Below are 21113 nucleotides of genomic sequence, written 5' to 3'. Positions count from 1 at the left end.
AGAGCTTCTCTTAGGGATCAATTTAATCAAACACACATGCAGTAACTTTCTTTTTCAGAGCCAAAAACCTAATACTACAACTGGCTAGACTTCACTCCCAGGTCGACGCATTCAATCTTGGCCTGTACTAACTTCACTGTAAGAGCCTTTCTTCAGCTAGATTTGGAGAGCTATACTCCAAGTATTGGTCTAGACCTGTGAAGGAAGGGAATAAAAAAACCTGCTTTAGGCCTCAGTTCAATCAAATACACAATGTGGTATTTTATGTGGTAGCGCTCCCAGTGCCAGATTAAGAAATCATAGGCCCCAGGGATTTGTTGAAGTGGATCTGCAACACCCTTTTAAGACAATTTATGTTTCGTTAATTTTGGGAGATACTGTACCTGTATGTGCTTGTGATCAAAGTTAATCCACAGTTATTTTTTATAAACTACTGATCCTCTGGGGCTTAATTATGCTCTCTGGTGTGTTTTGAACATTGAGAGCGGGCTCCTGTGGTTGGATCCAAAATTATAATAATAAAAAAATGTTATTTTTATTTATGTATTTTTGCCTCATGGACCCAGCCCCTGATTTACACTATTGACCAGTCGCATTAATTTATTATTCCGTTTTTTTTATGAATCAGTTACCCAATCAAGGCAGGGCATGCCAGTTACCCACATGGGACCCCTACCTCCTCTCCTCCCCCATCTGATGATTAGCAGATCGGCAACAGCAGGCTGTTTACACTTATTGAGAGCGGGCTCTTGAGTCTACCTGTGGTTGGCAGCTATAGTAAAAATATATAATACATACAGTGCATTGGGAAAATATTCAGACCCCTTGACTTTTCCACATTCTGTTAATTTACAGCCTTATTCTAAAATTGATTAAACCGTTTTTCCCCCTCATCAATCTACACACAATAACCCATAATGACAAAGAAAAATTAAAGTCCACATGTGTGCAATCTTAGTGTCACATGATCTGTCACATGATCTCAGTATATATACAGAATTTTTCAAATGTGTAAAAAAGAAAAACTGAAATTAACTCAGTACTCAGTACTCAGTACCCCATTTTTTTTTTACTTGCACATTCTTCCACTGCAAATCTACCATTCCAGTGTTTTACTTGCTATATTGTATTTACTTTGCCACCATGGCCTTTTTTTGCCTTTACCTCCCTTATCTCACCTCATTTGCTCACATCGTATATACACTTGTTTATACTGTATATTATTGACTGTATGTTTGTTTTACTCCATGTGTAACTCTGTGTCGTTGTATGTGTCGAACTGCTTTGCTTTATCTTGGCCAGGTCGCAATTGTAAATGAGAAATTGTTCTCAACTTGCCTACCTGGTTAAATAAAGGTGAAATAAAAAAATAAAAAAATAAAACTTTGTTGAAGCACCTTAGGCAGTGATTACAGCCTTGAGTATTCTTGGGTATGACGCTACAAGCTTTGCACACCTGTATTTGGGGAGTGTCTCCCATTCTTCTCTGCAGATCCTCTTAAGCTCTGTCAGGTTGGATGAAGAGAATCGCTACACAGCTATTTTCAAGTCTCTCCAGAGATGTTCGATTGGGTTCAAGTCCGTGCTCTGGCTGGGCTACTCAAGGACATTCAGACACATGGCACAAAGAAACTTGCTGCAGTGTCTTGGCTGTGTGCATAGGATTGTTGTCGTGTTGGAAGGTGAACAAAAAAAACATGTCTATGGCATGATGCTGCCACACCATGCTTCACCGTAGGGATGCTGGCAGGTTTCCTCCAGACATGACGCTTGGCATTCAGGCCAAAGAATTCAATCTTGGTTTCATCAGACCAGATAATCTTGTTTCTCATGGTCTGAGAGTCCTTTAGGTGCCTTTTGGCAAACTCCAATCGGGCTCTCATGTGCCTTTTACTGAGGAGTGGCTTCTGTCTGGCCACTCTACAATAAAGACCTGAATGGTGGAGTGCTACAGAGATGGTTGTCCTTCTGGAAGGTTGTCCCATCTCCACAGATGAACTCTGGACCTCTGTCAGAGTGACCATCGGGTTCTTGGTTACCTCCCTGACCAAGGCCCTTCTCCCTCGATTGCTCAGTTTAGCCAGGAAGCCAGCTCTGGGAAGAGTCTTGGTAGTTCCAAACTTCTTCCATTGAAGAATGATGGAGGCCACTGGGTTCTTTGGGACCAGAATTCATTTGGTACCCTTCCCCAGATCTGTGCCTCGACACAATCCTGTCTCGGAGCTCTATGGACAATTCCTTTAACCTCATGTCTTGGTTTTTGCTCTGACATGCACTGTCAACTGTGGGACCTTATAAAGACAGGTGTGTGCCTTTCCAAATCATGTCCAATCAATTGAATTTACCAGTTGGACTCCAATCAAGTTGCAGAAACATCTCCAGGTTGATCAATGGAAACAGGATGCACCTGAGCTCAGTTTCGGGTCTCAATGCAAAGGGTCTGAATACTTATGTAAATAAGGTATCTGTTTGTTATTTTTAATACATTTGCAAAAATTTCTAAAAACCTCTTCCGCTTTGTCATTATGGGGTATTGTGTGTAGATTGATGAGGGGGGATTATTTCATCCAATTTAGGCTGTAACGTAACAACGTGGAAAAAGTCAAGGGGTCTGAATACTTCCTGAATGCACTGTATATAATATATACTGTACATATAATTTATACATTATATATTTCCTTCAGACATCATGTCTGAAGAAGGGGGTAAATTACATTTTTTTTATATTAATGAGTTACTGTAGTGTTGAATATGCACTGCACAATTAAACTTTTAGGGCCAAGAATAGAACAAGCTTGAACAAACTGTACAAGTGATATGGGACTAATAGTATTCCCAACACAATGCCTGCAGATGTCTCAAGTTTTGAGGGTTGTTGGCATGTTGACTGCAGGAATGTCCACCAGAGCTGTTGCCAGATACTTTTACATTAATTTCTCTACCATAAGCCGCCTCCAACATTGTTTTAGAGAATTTGGCAGTACGTCCAATTGACCTCACAATAGCAGGCCATGTGTACGGCACCATGGGATGAGCAGTTTGCTAATGTCAATGTTGTTAACAGAGTGCCCCATGGTTGCGGTAGGGTTATGGTATGGGCAGGCATAAGCTATGGACAATGAACACAATTGCATTTTATCGATGTAAATTTGAATGCACAGAAATACCACGATGAGATCCTGATGCCCATTGTGAGGCCATGCAGTATATCTATATATTAGGGCCTAATGAATTTATTTAAATTGAACGATTTCCCCATTTGAACTGTAATTCAGTCAAATCTTTGACATTGTTGCATGTTGTGTTTGTATTTTTGTTCAATATAATATGTGCATTATGTTCCTTTTGCCCTTTGTTTCCCTCCCCTTTCTGCTCAACTGTCCCACTTTAAAATGTATCTGCTTAAAGCTTTCCTCACATAAAATAGATGACAGTTCGGTAACACTTTAAAATAAGTCGCTCTTTAGGTTGGTCTACCTGTGTATTAACTTTGTAATTTCTTAAATCACATTCATGCATTAACAATGATAGCTTAACAATGAGTTTGTGCAGTAATTGCATATGGTAGCAATGGTCATCCTCCAATACTGTTAAGGAATAATCATAGACTTTTTAAAGGAAACTTAACCATAGAACACCCACCACCGTTCATTCTGCTGTGTGAAGTGAACACCTTACGTCTCACATGTTTCTCACTGTCTTGCAATGTGAAAGATACATCTGTCTGTAGGATTTTAAAAAGCATGTAGTGTGAACCTATACTTGAAGCACCTGCATTCCAACTGATTAGAATTCCATCCATTATTTAAACAACTAAGAGGATACAACATAATATACCTTAGGTTGAGAATGAATCACTATGAAATAATAATGAGAACTTTATTTCACCTTTGTTCATCACATGAATTAATAATTGAAACCTAATTTGACCTATCATCTGCCTACCCAGTCATCAAGACAAGGCCCGTCTTAAACAGTATCCCTCACATTTACATTTTAGTCATTTAGTAGACGCTCTTATCCAAAGCGGTTTACAGTTAGTGTGTGAGGAGTGCTGTGGGGTAATTTAAGATACTCTTTGAAGAGGTAGGGTTATTGCACACTGTACAGTGCACACTCCACTGAGGAGCAAGACCCATCTGCATCTCAAATGGCACCCTATTCCCTAAATAGTGCACTACTTTTGACCAGAGCCCTGTGAGTCTCTTCAAAAGTAGTGCATTATATAGGGAATAGCATGCCACTTCGGGTGGATCCACCGTAAAGATGAGAAGCTGCAGGAAACAGCTGTGGTATCTGCTGCTGCTTCTCCTTTCATTCTGTATCATCCCTGTTCCTCCCTTTCTTGCCTGTTTCCCTGTATTGCCCATACCCTTTACAGCCAAAACTCCATGTTTCTATTTCGACAGTTGAACTTTGCAGTTGTAAGCAGGATATTAGATTTAAATGACATTTCATATGCTGAATCCAAGTGTAAATTCAACTTTACAATAAATAAAATATGGCTTGCTGTGTCATTTTTCTCACACGATACGGTTACAAATGAAATCATCTCCTGTATGATGGTAGTCATCTCATGAAGCTACAGTAGAGGGGAAAACGAGCCACAACTGATTCATACAAATTCTAGTGCTGACTTTCCAACCTTGCTTGAAATGTGCCTTTCAAATGAGTCTAAGTTCTGAAAGCAACACCTCTTACTGAGATGTCCATACCAGGCTTGCCGTATTGCTCCACTGTTGAAGTTCTTCCTAATTATAAAAATAATACAACATCCTAAAAAAAGCCAGTGAGATAATGGAGGAAATACTGAATTTAGCCTTGACATTGAATGTTCTTCTTGCATAAATCAAGTACTTTCCTATTTACCCTTTCTACCCAAGAGGAAAACCAAGGAGAAGACACGAATGTCTTGAATTCAGTATGAAGGTACGAGGGCACACAGGTGGAATAGAAAACCATTTTACCGTCTCGCACTTAGAAATAAAATTTCAGACAACTATGGTCTGGGGAACTGGGTTACTTTTGTGCCATTCACATTTGTAGCATTCACCACGTTTTGCAGGTGGGTAATGTTCACTGTTGCTAACACCCCTGAATAGAACACGCACACCCACTCACGCACGCATGCACACACACTCAAAAACACACATGGGCCCACATAAGCACATAGGCATACACTGCTCTTCAAATTGGCAAGGACTATACATTAAGAGAAAGGCTACAGATAGTGTGCTTCTTCATTGCTTCATAATAAATAGCATAAGGCACAATATCAGGCTGACCATCTACAAAGTATAAGTATGCTATACCTGTAAGTTATACCCAGTAATGTGTGCATGGCAATGAGTGCAGCTGTGAGTCCTTATTGAATCTGACTTAATAAGGGTTTGTGAGTGTGGGCCAACACCTGCCTCCTGGCTGGGCCTAGCAAAGCAGGTGTAGTCCCATTACCAGAAGGCCAGATGTTCTCTTGAACTAAGCTACTCATACTCAGTGTTTTAACTACTCAGCAACCCTGCCAGCTGTCCCACAATATTTCTCTATCGCTTCTTGCTGAGGGTGGATTTCTATCTGCACTAAAAGAGTATTCATAGTACCGGGTTGGTGGGTTTGTACTATGGCTCAATTATAAAAACTGGCAGCCAAGGCAGAACTTTCCATCAGTTCCAGCCTGGCAATTTGCTTAAGCGTGGTTTGATGAAAGGATGAGAGCAATTATCAGGAGTACACCTCCTACGCTATGGTAAGCCAAACAGCTGTCATAGATCTTGGTTACGCAAGATTTGGGTCCCTATGCGTCGAGCTGCATCGCACCGATAGCATCGTGATTCCAACTCAAAAGCTATACTCTATGTGTTTAACCATGCGAGACATCCCACTCATTCGAGGAGAAGCAAAGACAGACCAGGTCCCTGAGATGCACATGATATTGCTTTTTTCAAAAGAAAAATCTACCATTGCCAAATAAACATACCCTGCGTCAAGCTGTGGGATGTTTTTTTAGTGAATATCAGAATCTGGTTGTATGTCGCCAAGTAGCGAAACAGCACAGATCTTCCTGATTATAGTTCTTAAAGGTCAATCATCTTGCTCAGTAACCTCTATATATCAATATTTTATGAGCAGATTCTTTCTAACCATGAAGATTATTCAAATATCATCCTTCCAGTAAGTTTGCCCCCAGGAAACTGTTTTGCAAGATGTAATATAAATAAACAAAAGCCATAATCCTGAAAATGAAAAAGCCTTAATTAAAAAGCGTAAGCATAGCAAGTTAATCAGCTAAAACAATTAGGAGGGCGTGAAAAAGCATGAATGTAAAAAATAATCGGATTCTCAGCCACACCTCATTGTTCAGGGCACTTAAAAGTGAGGTGCCACACATATTTTAACGGGAAAGCAGGTGCTTACCTCTTACCTGCACATTAATTACAGTTAGATCTTCATTAGGGTCCTCCAACGGAGCCAAAGTCAAGCAAACAACCATATGGGCAATTAGGACCCATCAATACCTGCAAAATTGATAGAGCACTTGATAATTAAGAAACACCAATCTGTCTTTTGGAGCATTATATTTTCCAGCTGTTTGATTTGAAGAAAATCCCAAAGTACCAAAGGATCGATGATGTGTTATTGCTTCACCTTTCCAGCTGCCGTCCTTTCTCCATAAAGACAACGCCATGTAGTGTTAATTGCCTATACATCACATAGCCCAGATAATTACCCAAGCTGCTTACTATGGGTAACACTGCCTCCATAAAAAGTCCATCTGCATATTGCAACAACTCTATATTAGTTTGTTGACTAATCCCCCAATAGGTCCACACTGACTTGGGAGTTTGTGGAATTTCTGCCAAGAACAATACACCCACATTTGGTAATTGAGAGCACAGCAGGGCCTAATTTCAAATTGCCTCTGTAAGCTTTAATTATATACAGTATCTATTGAAGGAAATATCCATGAAGGTGGGATACACGTTTTAATAAACAACCCATGAAAAATAATTAATCAAAAGCTAAATGAAATCGTAATGCATTTCACAATGTGAAACATTTTCAGTGATGCAACTGTCAACCTTATCTCGTTACTATGCCGAAAACATGTAACGAACCGTACTCAATGCTGTGCATTGTCATGGTAATTGCTTTCAGTGGTAAAAGTTAATCAAGGCCAATTGCAAGGCCACAATTGAAGTAGGTGTCACTAGTGTTTATGTAGAATCCATTTCAGAACAGCCATGGCTTGATGGCTAGCTTTAAAGGGTTGATGAGATCTTATTTTTAAGAAAAGCCACAAGGAGCTCTTGTGCTTCTCTGTTGATATTTGCATTACATATTCAGATTAATTATATAAAGCTATTTGTGCGTCTAAGCTTATCATTTGAAAATCACTGAACAACAACTCATTACCTTTTAGGGGACATCAATTCTATTTGATTCAAGTAAGAGCATTGAGAGATGGCACGGTTCAAGTCCCTTGTTCTCCAAAGGAAAAACCGAACAGAACAGTTTGATTGATATTTCTCATCTCCTCTAAAACACAGCTGTGGTGCATTAACACACTACATTCAGCTGATTGAATAGAGATGTAAGAACTTCTCTCAGCCATGGCAGACACACTGCCATCTCTGGGGCCTCAAAAATGTCTCACTGCCGGTAGATTCAAAATCTTAATGATCTATCTTTTTCACCTTGGAGATTTCGATAACACCATTTGTTAGCATTTTCATGTAGCCATAGCAACTGAAACTGTAATTATATTACAGAGGCATTCATTATAATTCTCAGTGTGGCCGCGGAATACAAAAAAGTTAATGCCCGTATTAATGCATAATGTTCAGCAATTATATTTCCTATAGAAATGGAGACAACAGAGGTACAGTAGTACACTAGCTAGATATACAGTACTTTGTCTATAATTATGATTTGGTGACATTCAACTGTAAGGAGAATATTATCTTGGCTGTTTAACTCACCGTGCCATCTCTCTCAATGCTGTTACTTGAATCAAATAGAATTCTCAAATGTACTTCTGCACTTTTTCTGCCCAATAGTTTTTTATAGCTTCTATATATACTTTTCATATAAATGTCCATAAAGCACAGCACCAAGCACCATAACAGTTGGATTGTCAACTCAGAAAACTTCAGAGAAGAAAGGAAACCACTTGTTCCACAAAACCGGAATTCATTGCCTTACATTTCTTGAAAACCCCCTTTTGAACCTTTGTAAAACTCTCCACACAACTTTGCACTCCAGTCTTGTTGAGTCTGAATGGGAACATAGGGGAGGTTTGAAAGGTTAACAGAAGACCAATAATAAAATGTAACACAAAAGCAGAAAGTGTTTCCTGACTGGCTCTTCTTTGTGTGTGCGCGTGTTTGTGTGTGTCGCATGTGCGTTAGAGATAGTGAATGCAGAAATAATTTAAGGCATTCCTCTTTTCAATAAATCCATAACCATGAATCAGTTCAACAATACCAGATGATTTTATTGATTTGTAAAGTCTGAAGAAATCTAAAGCCAGAGGTAACTGTTGATTAGAGCTACTGTACTGTATCATATAAATTATTTTGGCTAATATTTTCGCTGTGGGGGATAGATACAGTATATAGTCATATACATTGTTTTGCTTTTCAAGCTGATGTCATGTAAGTACAGAGTTTATGTATTTTTGATTTTGCTCTGTTACCAAGGTTGTTTATCATGCTTCAAAACTGTTGTGTTGAGAGTGAGGTGTTTGTGAAGTTGATGTAATTCTTGCCCCCAGCTTGCATGCTCACCCACCCCTGCTGCAGTAGACTGTGTGAGCAGCATGCAATACATAAAATATCTCTCTGGTCTGCTATCTCATTCTCAACCTTGGAATTCATGCAAAATATGGAGCCCAGAGATCTGCTTATCATCTCTTATCATCTTCACAATTCTGTAGACAGTGTTACTGTTTATGTTCCAACAGACATGGAGCAAAGGAACTACAGCATCCGATGATGCCAATGTGTAGTTACTGATTCCATCTCTCCTGTGGACACATCCTGCTAATACTTTTATGGTCAGGTTGGTGTCATGAATTTTAATCAGACATATCTCGTGATACTTCTGGAGTAAAGGAGACTCATATACTTCCGAGCATGTTTTAGAGAGGGGAATGTAGTGCTTTCTTTTAGGGAAGTGATCGTCAGCTAGAGACTACAGCCATAGACAGGTGGGATCTACAGTATTAGAGCAGGGCTCCCCAATAGGCAGCCCAGGGGTAATTTTATTTGGCTCCCCAGATTTTCAGAGCAAAATAAATCATTGTATTAATCAATTAATTAAAATAATTTGTTGTTGGACAAGACTACAAAATCACAAGGAAATCAGCTCAAAGTGGTTTTAACTTAGGAAATCTATTCCCAAATACTCCCATGCATAAACCAAGAGGTATATACGATAGTATACCAATGGAATCAAGGTTTGAAATTATATTGTGTTTGTCATATACTATATCTGTTTGGGATTCTCGCTGTCAATTTGCAGTGTACAAATGATTTATAAGTATAATCCGGCCCTCTGACCATCCGCTCAATGAATGATCGTCTCACGGCTGAATGTAACTGGTGACCCCTGTATTAGAGCCTGTGTGAGGATAAAAGGCGCCAAACTCTCCATGTAAAAAGTCAAATCCCACTGGGAACAGATGTAATTTCAGTGTCTAGTTTTGATTTACGTTTGGTTGCAATGTCAACAAACGTGAAATAATCTTGAAATAAATAAAAAAATGTCACCATGTCATTGGATTTAGGTTAAAAGTTTGGCGAAACCCAATCAGTTTTCCACCTTAATTCAACGTCATCAGATTTATTTATTTATTTTCCCCAGTGGGATGTTTCTGCATCTAAATAAAAAGGGAAATGAAAAATCTTCACATCAGAGAAGCAGGGTATTTCATCATAGATGTTCCCAACACAGAGCTTTAGAGAAGATGAGAGTTTGTAGAAGTATGTTTTCCAGGACTGAATGCATTTTTCCTGGGGCTCATTAGAATTGCTATAGTTATTCAACAATTGTTCTTTATCTGAGTGATGTTTAAAGTGGTTGTGTGTTTTTTTACTCTTGAATAATATGAGCAGACTGCAACAGGGCTTGTCCTAGTGGTTTTTAGATCAATAACTTTTTTTCTGCCCAATAAATTAATCTATCAATGAACACTAATGAAGATAAACGTAATATCATGCAATATAATGTTTGATGGTTCCGATATGCCAAAACGACCCTGTTAAAATACCGTACAAAATAGAAATGATTTGTATTAACAATAATCAAAGAGAAACACATCTGTTTGCTTTTATTTCATCATATTGGCCTAAGACTTGTTTTCATAAAATGCAGAGTGTATCTTCAGTATGTGACGTCCCTCCCACTCTGTCTGCTGGGATCTCCTTTTTGGTAGTCTGTTTGGTAGTCTGCTTGTTGCCAGTGGGCAGAGCTCGGAGGATTAAAATGTATATGAACTTGAAAGTTTGTTGATATTTTCCAGTTGCTTGTACTTGCAAGGAATGGTATTGTACTGTACATCAGGAAACCCTAGTCTGGATGTATATGATGATAAATAACTCCCCACCTATACTTCTAAGGGAATATTTTTAAGATGTATAATGGTGAGAGATCAATACGCCAGGACAGGACTGATCCAAGTCTCCAGCCCAGGGGAGGTCCGACCCACCGACGCGTTCAGTGCTCACCTCAGGGCCAACGGCAAGGTACCATGCCAACTCCTCTCATGTGCCTCTCTCTACAAACCAGCCATCCCCTGGAGACTGCAGCACCTAAAAACAAACACCTCTCTCTCTCTCTCTCTCTATCTATCTCTCTGTCTCTGTTTCTTTCACGCTCTCTCTCACGCTCTCTCTCTCTCTCTCTCTCTCTCTCTCTATCTCTGCCTAAAGCTCAACAAGGGGCCAAAGTTGCATAAGCGTGGCAGCAACACCTCTTATTGTGTGCACGTCAACATTCATCCGGCCATAATTGACCAAATGTTGTTCCTTCCTCAGTTTGTGTGACTGTGCTATTGAATTTGGTTTTGACAGGCCAGACTCAATAGTGTCTCAAACCCACTCTGTCTGACCAAAATAGTTCCAGACACTGGAACAGGTTAGTGTTCCATTTTCTGGTTTGCTATGGCAGCTCTGTCAACACTTTCCAGAAGATAATTGCATTGGTCTAATTTGACATTGGCAAAATTCATCACACTCCTATTGCCGATGTACCACTGCCCCACAGGCCTACAGTGGATATTAACTTTCAGGATTGTAAAGTCGAGAATCTTTTTTATCAAGAGATAACAAAAATGCTGCTGCCTCAGTATAAGTAAAGACCCAGTATCTACGGGCATTTTCTGACCTTTCAGCTTTGCAAGTTCAACTCAGGCCTCTATTCATTCACTTCCCTCCTCAGTGAAAGTGGCAATGTCCTGCCATGTGCACTTAATATGCCTACATGCCTAATGACTTCCTTTAAATGGACTCAAACGAAGGCACGCATTTGTGATCTGATGGACTGCCCAAGTTCACCACACAATCTAACAAATGTAGCCTTTTTAACTCTCCCACTTTAGAGGAAATCAAATAAAACTATGTAGATTGATAAAGATATAATGGAGGCCACATTTGAGAATATCTTCAAAGGAGCCCTTTATTTTTGGGCAGAATGATGCAGTCCATAATACATGTCAAATGTAACACAGTGAATATTAACAACCAATACATTTTCACAAAAAAATATTTTGTTACCAGCTAAATAATTAGAGCAAATTACAGTCTTCTCTGCCTGAGAAAAGACATTTAGTGTAGCAGATTTTATTCCAAAAATGGAAGAACTCGATCGTGTGTGTAGTTGATATGAGTGTCGAGTCAAGATGGGCATTTGCAATGTAGCAGGGCCACCAGGCAGCATTTCCAGGGTGGCTTGCTGACACAGCACAATAGAAATAGTTAATGACTTGCAATTTAGTGTTGAACTATCGTTTTACAATAATGTCTCACATAGAGCTCATCTCCAAATTTGATGAATCAGTTTTTTTCCTACTACATTGTAAAAAAAAGTGTGCAATCTGAAGTTCACGACTTCAATACAGTAGATTGACAAATTCAATTTGATTCAATTAAATGCAACAAAATGAACATACCGGTATTCAAATCAATGCATCGCTCAGAGTGTATCTGGTGATCCCTCACTTATCCTCAGACCAAACCTGCATTGCCACGCCTTTAAGATGATTCAACCAAGGTAGGCACAGCACTGACTTTAATGGATGAGGCTTGTGCAGTACTGTATTGAGATGTCTCACCTTGTCTTTTGGATTTGAACTTATTTTTACAACACACTGTGGACATAACACAACTCGTCTGATGTCTTAGGATATAGCAGTGCATGATGGGACATGTTTTATAATATAAGGCCCTTAACCTTCATCTCTCTATGCAACGTTCGAATCACACAACCACTTTGAAGCAAGACTGTGTGGTCTGCTGAAATGGCTGCGCTACAATTGATGATCATTTCTATTACCATAAGTGGATGAAAATTCAACTTCACATTATGCAAACACGTTCCAACATGTGAAAGTGGATTGTATTTCATGAGTATTATGCATTGTTTTTCCTCTCTAATCAACAAAAAACTGAGGCGACAATCTGGCATGTCTTTAATACGTTCAGTTCACACTTGGTGGACTGCCTCCCAGACTTACATTTCATCATTTTTGCCGGTCTGTCTCAGGGTAGAAAACAGCTTCTCTTAAATTACACATGCCAGGGTGGGTAGAGCTACTTTAAAGCCAAGGACAGCAGATGCTATCTAGTAGCAAAGAAAAACACACAAAAAAGCATTGCTATTCTCTTCCTCATTTAATCCACCGCCCCTCAATTCCACTTTTAAGAATTAGCCAAGTCTTTTGATTTATTAATTGAACATGATTACAACCAGCCACCATGAAAACTAGACCCCTCCCTCCCTGGCTAAATTGCTGTTGGAGTTCCTTCAGGAACACTCTTGAATTAATTGTATACGCCTTAATGGGGATTGAAGTGAGGGTCTTTAATTATGCAAAGTGAAAGAGCATGTTCAGCAGTAGTAGTAGCAAGTGAAGGAATTGACCGGGAGGAGCAATGAGGAAGATCCTCTACTGACAGTGTTCCCTGGGGCTAGGGAGAAGTCTATACCTCAATACTGGAACACTGCATCCATCTCCCTCACAGAACACGAGCCACAGCCCTGTACGACATACAGTAACTAAAGCATTATGGATGCATGACTGGCTACTGCCTCGTCCAGTTGAGGTTCTTTTGGATAAAATAAATAGGCTTATGTGTTTTCTTGGGGTGTATTCACTAGACACCAAACAGAAGCATAGGGGCCAAAACAGGGAGTGACATTTTTCCATTGCAAAATGTTTGGCTGCAATTTGAACCAGTTTGTGCTAATGAATAAACCCCTGCTTTAGACTCTGTTACAGTTTGCAAGTGTGAGACTGCAGATATGATATACTGTATTTGGTAATGCTCTGTAAGATTGAGTGTTGGGTCAATGCATACAGTTTATACCCATACAGCATGTGTGTAGTAAAGATGTATTGGCATTTAGTCTTGATTTTGCTTCACCTTTCCACTTATTATGTAGGTCACTCTGAGTCAATAGCAGGTACAGGGCAGTCATCAACTTAACATGCATCTTAATCCACAGATGATGATTACAAATAACAGCATGTCCTTCACAGATGCTGCAGGGATTGCCCTTGCGGGATATAGGAGTTGGCAACCAGGGTTTGAACTCATTGAGCTAAAGACATTACATGCATCCAATGCCTTGACGTTGAAGTTGTCTCCCTGATGTTAGACAAGAACCCCTCCATGTTTGTTGCTGCCTGTTACATAGTCCTTCAGCCTCTCACACCACTGACACCACTGTCACCCAAACAGACAGAGAGGAAGTTAATAAGGGCAGGGAAGTGACATAACTAATAGAAGAAAGGATTGGATTGGATTGATATCCTTGTTTATCATTGGACACTACAAATGTCTCTGACCCAAACTTGTTTGTCAGTGAGACTATTGTTTTGCAATCTCCTTTCATTAAACAGCGATCAAATGAACAATTTCTCATCCCACAGCTGAGACCGAGACAGACAAATCATAATTCACAACGCGTCCTCCCATTCATTAACATACTTAACCTGTCTTATACCCTCCTCTCTGGAAATGCACAAAGAGTGATTACAGAGTGTGTCTTTCCACTGGAGCAAGAACAAAAGGGCTGGCAGTCTGTATTATTACCTTCGATAATAAGAGAAACAAGAAGCCATTATGGTCCCGGCCTTATCAGAATCTAAGTATCTCAATGACCTTTCTATCCGGACTAATTGCACACAATGGTTTGACCTTTCAGCATTCATGAGTATTTAAAATCTCACAACAACATGGTGGTTCATCTACACATTCAATTTTGGGGGTGCATTTTATGTTACAGTGCCTTTATTCTTCTGCCCAGCTCAAAATGAAATGTTTCCTCTTTAAATGGTTGTACAGCTCATTGAATGTTAGTGCTTACAAAATGCAAATATACGGATCAGAAATATGTCCATTTGATTTTAATTTTTTTTTCCGGAGAGAGAATCAAAGATTATAGAAATATTACTGAACTGAACCAACTACTTAATTGACTCATCTCTGCCCTGCCCATAAGCAAGTTAGCCAATTGTTGACTTACACGCCTTCACTTCTTTTAAATGGAAGAGCAAAATACCAAGACAGGACCGGATTTAGCCCAAACAGAGGCTAAACAGAGGCCTTGTATGGGAATACAGTTGCCAAAGCTATTTAATCGCGCTCACATTCAGCTTAATCCTGCTGTGGCTGATTTACGCCTGTAGGTATTGCGAGAGAGGAAACATGAGTCATTTAGCAAACCACTGCACAGAAGGAATAGTAAAGATGTGAAAAAAAAGGCACAAAGCCTTTTGAACCCCTGAGATGAAAGAAACTACAGACTCCAACAGGATGAGTCAATTCTCACATAGACCACTTCCCTTTCCATATAACGATGGAACTTAGTCTTACCAGTGTTTTAATAATGCATCTTTCCTACAATGGCCGAAGATGTGTAACATGCTTTTCCCAAAACACCATGCTGGGAGAACTGTCGCGAAGTGAGTCATTGAAGCATGTGTTGATACTGATAGGATTTTCAATAAAGTTTTCTCTATTCAAATCTTTCCGTAACATTGTAATTATTTCACAATACTGATGACGGATCAGTTCCGACGACTGCAAATATTGAGGCGGCTTATTCAAATGCTTACCCAATAAAGATGCACAAAATCACCAATTTGCCACATTATTGCGCACATGTTAGGTTACACATCGTGAAATATGTTGAGACAAATTACAGACAGTAGCCTACAAGTAGCAAAAAATAATTCAATTGGTTGAACATGAAATGTATTTCAATATGATTGAAATAGGCCTATTGCTTACTGTTTCTATTTTAACGCAGTCATCTCGGTTTTCATTTGAAGCGTATCCGCTTGTTTGTATCAATTGCAAAGACATTGGCAACTTTGTATTTGTAGTCAACTTTGTTCTGAAGTTATCGTGGTCATAGAGAGAGAGAAGCCATGTTTAGCAGAGATCTTCTGTGTATAAAGTGAGGTGGGAGGGCAAAAAAATCATCTAATGATGCACTTAGCTCGTCTGAGGCAGGCTTATGCCTCGTTTACATTGTGACGTACAGTATTTCATTATGAAGTTATTTCATTATGTTCCACTACTGGACGGAGAGCTTAGGATAGGGTTTCACAATGCAAGTCAATATGGAGGAGAGCCTTGTCTCTTGTCAGAGATTGCGAAAGATGACCTTATTATTCAAGACAGGAGAAACATATTGTTTCAGTTGATAATAAAACATGTTTTGTTTATTTACTTTTCCCTCAACTTGTTTTTATAACTTTCTAGCAAGTCAAGCTATCTTACAGCGCAGAACTATACTGTAGCTGGCAACCTCCACCTAATAATTGTAATCAAAAACAATAAATCACATTAAACTAAAACGGGAGGCAACAATAATCTTCTATTGTTGTTTAGCAACTTCCTGTTCTTCGACAGACTGGCTGGACCAAGGGTCGTGGCTCAAAGGGATCCATCTTTTGACAATTTAACGTCAGATTTGACTTTCTGTCGCAGGTTAGGAGAGCTTAGGAAGCAGGTTAGGAATGTAAAAGGTTAGGATAATTAGGTTAACGTTAGGAAAATAGTTATGGTTAGCTCAAATGGTAATAAAAATCTGTATAAACCGGATGCAACCCGGATATACACTGAGTGTACAAAACATTAGGAACACCTTCCTAATATTGAATTGCACTCCCTTTAGTCCTCAGACCAGCCTCAATTCATCGGGGCATGGACTACATCGTTTTGAAAGTGTTCCACTGGGATGCTGGCCCTGTATTGACTCCAATGCTTTCCACAGTTGTGTCAAGTTGTCTGGATGTCCTTTGGGTGGTGGACCATTCTTGATACACATGGGAAACTGTTGAGCGTGAAAACCACAGCAGAGTTGCAGTTCTTGACACACTCAAACCGGTGCTCCTTGCACCTACTATCATACCCCGTTCAAAGGCACTTCAATATTTTTTCTTGCCCATTCAACCTCTGAATGGCACACATACACAATCCATGTCTCAAATGTCTCAATACCATTCTCCTCCCCTTCATCTACACTTGTTGAAATGTATTTAAGAAGTTACATCAATAAGGGATCAAAGCTTTCACCTGGATTCACCTGGTCAGTCTGTCATGGAAAGAGCAGGTCATAATGTTTTATGCACTCAGTGTAGATAGACTGTCCATGAAACGGCGTCTGCGAACAGATGAGTAGATTACCTTGAAAACAATGGTCGGACAACTTGGACGCAGTCTCCAGTTCTTATTATACCTCATTGGGCCAGACTGAAGAATACACTGAGTTTGGAAAAATTCAATGTATGCGCCATTCGTCTCGCAACAGAGCCATCAACCGCAAGGGGGCGTTGCGATTTCACTCTATTGTGGAGGGCCCCCATTCAATTGAAAGACATCCAGCGCAACTTAATGGAGTGCTTATGGTTAATGTGGATGAAGCATTCTATTTCAAGTGTTTTCAAGTGCAATGTTAAGAAGCGGTGGTTTTGGGAAACAGCTCAGAGATTTAATGATGCTCTTAAGGTTCTAACGATGAACATAGCCTTAAGATACTTTTGGGAAACCGGGCCCTGGGCTGTCTGAATGAAATATGTGCAAAGACAGGGATCCTATATTTAGACATGAAATCGCTCCATCACCTCACTGCTCCATCTCTCAGAGGGAAACTTTTCTCCCGGTGTGTCACTTGCTATCATTGGCATGTAAAAAGGCTGAATAAATCTTATGTGGACTTTTAGGAATGTCAGAAACGACGAGGGAAGCGGAACCATGAATTTGCATGATTGACAAGTAACGCAATAAGTTTGAATGGGCAGAATGAGGGCAATGGATATCCAGTATTTTGTGAGTAAATGAATGTCTGTCAAGCGAAAGTGAGTACAACACAACCTTGTGATTTTATTTATATAAGAAAGATGTAAAGTTTGAACAAATGCTTCACCATCTGGTAGCAAAAACCTTCCAAAGGCTTGAGATAGGCAAGGTTTTCTGAATGGCTAAGGAACAGCACAGACAGCTCAGACGAAGGACATCTAATGGGTCAAGGATTTCTATAGCTGCCTACGGTTAATCTTGAGAGCAGGGCCATCTTTTGGGGGCCCTAAGCGAAATTTGGTTGTCGGCCCTCCGCTTGACAGTGGTGAGATACATAAAAAATGTCAAATGTAAAAAAAAAGTTAATTTCCTGCCATTCTACACATTTTGACCAGGGGGCAGAGGAATTTTGTAACAAATTGAATGGTGGACCCCGGAAGTCAGGGTCCTTGGGAACGTGCTCTGCATGCCCAGTCTGTATTTGGCCATGATTACTACAAGTTTAGATAGCTGACTAGGCTAACTACCAATCAAGAAATTGACATGGCTAATTGTCAGCTAATTGAGTGACTGTCATAACCAGAGAAAATGGCTGAAGCACAACCAAATGTCAAAATTGCACCTGGTGTATTCTACTATTCTTAAGGGCCATCCATACCAAGGACAATAACTATAACGATAAATGATCCTTAACTATAAATGTTGGCGAGCATCCACCAGCAGAACGTTTATTGTTTATCGTTCTGCAGTACACCTGTCAATCAACTGATTAATGCATCCAACTGCACACTGTAGGCCTATTAATGAGGTGGTAAAATATACCATTCAGTGCTTCAGGGTGTGTTCATTGTCATAGTGACAACTGCAAATAATACTTGAATGTAGCCTACATGTAATGAAAAATAATATAGAAACTCATATTTTAAATGTAGCAATTTAAGTACAAACGCTGCTTAGCCTGCATATATTTTATATCCTGTCATTGCTTGACTTGTTGCTCACATAGGCTGCAAGTGATTTCCATTTTTCGAATGATTATCAATTTGTTTGGATCTTTCTTTTCGCTGTGCTCATCTCTCTGTCTGTCCTGTGCAATCGTTTGCAATGCATCAGTGCTGGCCGAAGTGATTACACCAACATACTCTCTCTCTATAATTTTCCCTAACAGTTAATTTGGCTTAGGCCTATTTTACATTCAGCAATTAGCAAGAGCAAACCTGCTTCTCTCCACGAATCAGCTATTAGGCACATTAGCAGGCCAGTCATAGTGTGTATTTTATCAGGATGCATGGGTGTTAACAGATAGGCCAATATAGCCTGACAATATAGCCTTCTCATGTGCTGTTTGCCAGTTATTCTGGCCATCTTACACAGTGAGCTCTGCCTTCTCTCATTTCCGAGCAGCCTTGCGCACCTAGAACCAAGAATGCATCAATAGAACGAGGTTTGATTAGTTGTCAATGTTTTATCATTGGATGGACGCCTAGCAATCTGGTAAGCGACCGCTGATGCAGCCAAGCCCCCCACACCTACAGTACCATTCAAAAGTTTGGACACAAGTACTCTTTCAAGGGGTTTTCTTTATTTTTACCATTTTCTACATTGTAGAATAGTGAAGACATCAAAACTATGAAATAACACATATGGAATCATGTAGTAACCAAAAAAGTGTTACACAAATCAAAAAATTAAACAGCATGTAAACAGCATGTTACATGGCCTACAGCATGGTCAAGCAAGATAATGTTTCTGACATTTTCGGATGAGTAAACCACTATTGATTTAGAACCACAGAGAATTACCTCAGTTCGCAAGAAAACAGGAGCTACATCCAATGTTCCAGCACCATTTCAACTTCAACACTTCAACATCATCAAATCACCTCTGCTTAGTCTAATAGTCCAATCAACGTAAACTAAATACGATGTAGCTGTCCTTGGTTCTGATTTCTGTGTGCACGTGTGTGGGCGTTCCTGCAAGAAGAAAAACATGTTGACTCACCCTACTTATAGAGCAATGCCATCCTCCTCTCTTTCATGTTGACGAAATGAGACAGTACATGCTTTTATTTTTTGTTGTCCTAGGCTACCTGGCTAAAGTGCTTGATTGCTAGTCTAACTTCCATTCATGGGCAAGGTTAGCTAGTTAACATTAGCCTTCTACATCTAGCTACATATTGAACTTCCATCTCAGGCCAAGGGTACAACAAAGTATGAATTAACATTTGGATCAGAATCGTTGTTAGAATCATTGGCCATTATGGAGAATTAAGTAAAACAACAAATCTAAATCTCCATCCATGGCTAATTTAGGAAAGAGACAATTTTAGCTACACCACAAGATGCAACAATTCAATGTGTTTCTGTCAATGACGTATGCTCTCATTGCGATTTGATAGGAGTGACGCAAAAATCCAAGCTGGTTTCCCTTGAAACTTTTTTTTGGTGTGCCAGACCATTCACAGTTGAGCTCGCTCTGTCTCGCTCGCTCAGATGCTTTCTTATTGTTTTCATGGTCACTTTTTTTGGTGAAGCATGGCTTCACTTGGCATCTATGAATATACGCCACTGCGCTTATGTCGCTTATGCCTGGGGCCAGCTCTGCTTTAGAGCATCACACGTCTGGCTAAGCTTGATTCAAGAGGGAAGAAATAGATAAGCAAGTGACAGTGATGACAATCTCTCTAATCCAATAGTGAAGCCAAGTCTAAGGACTGGAAAAAGCAGTCAGCATCAAGAAGTGAAAGGAAGAGGAAGAGCATATCTACTGGTCTCTCCCTGCACAATGTATAATTCATGAAAACAAAGTCCAAGGGTATATCCTCCAAAGATCTTCCTCACCTCATGTTCTGGAGGCATAACACATTTCAATGTTCAATCCAGGATTTTGTTAACTTTGTGGTGCAGGGCTTATCTAAAACTGTGGCGTATATTTTTATGTTTGTCTTATCCCTATGTTAAATAAATTGATGACTGTACAATTCCAATTCAGCTATTGTTAATGCAAAAATTGTCAAAGTGTACTAAAAAAGCTATCTTAAAACGTTAGTTCACCTCTCTGGCAGCCCAAGAGCAATTGTAAATTGAAAGTTGTCTCACCATGATGCATAAGCCACAACCATGACTAAATGCATAAATCAATCCACATATTTCAATTATCCTATGTCATGAAGTCAGAAAGGGAAGCAATAGGAATAATAAAATAAACAGTAATATACAGCTGGATCTGCAGACATCCAGCCTGTTGCGAGAAGTGTGTCCACAACACACATGATAGTACAGTCAGCAGTATTACCCATCCAAACATACTGTGGTCCACTTTTCAGTGAAACAGGTCTATGCAGTATACAGGCCTTTATGGAATTAAGAGGCAGTAAATATCAATTCTTTGAGACAGGTGTAAGAAGAATGTGTGCCCAATCAAAGAGGTTTCTTGGCACGGAAGAAACGGTTATAAGATAATATATATACATCTAATTGTGTATAATGTGTTCTCTCACCCATTATAATTCGCTACAAACTGTGTCATCAGTGACACAGTGCCTCGCGAGGTCTATAATACACAACACCACATCTGATTTCA

The 21113-nt window shown here is 39.6% G+C and overlaps 1 protein-coding gene across 1 annotated transcript in view; it reads right to left on the bottom strand.

Moving 5' to 3' along the window:
- Positions 1–21113, bottom strand: part of LOC135514213 (BMP/retinoic acid-inducible neural-specific protein 3-like) — a 118492-nt gene that overhangs the window by 90363 nt on the left and 7016 nt on the right. The window lies entirely within an intron of this gene.

Source organism: Oncorhynchus masou, chromosome 3, assembly GCF_036934945.1.
Source record: "Oncorhynchus masou masou isolate Uvic2021 chromosome 3, UVic_Omas_1.1, whole genome shotgun sequence".
NCBI lineage: Eukaryota > Metazoa > Chordata > Actinopteri > Salmoniformes > Salmonidae > Oncorhynchus > Oncorhynchus masou.
The sequence above is the reverse complement of the archived record's forward strand: the minus strand, read 5'-3'. Positions and strand labels throughout refer to the sequence as shown.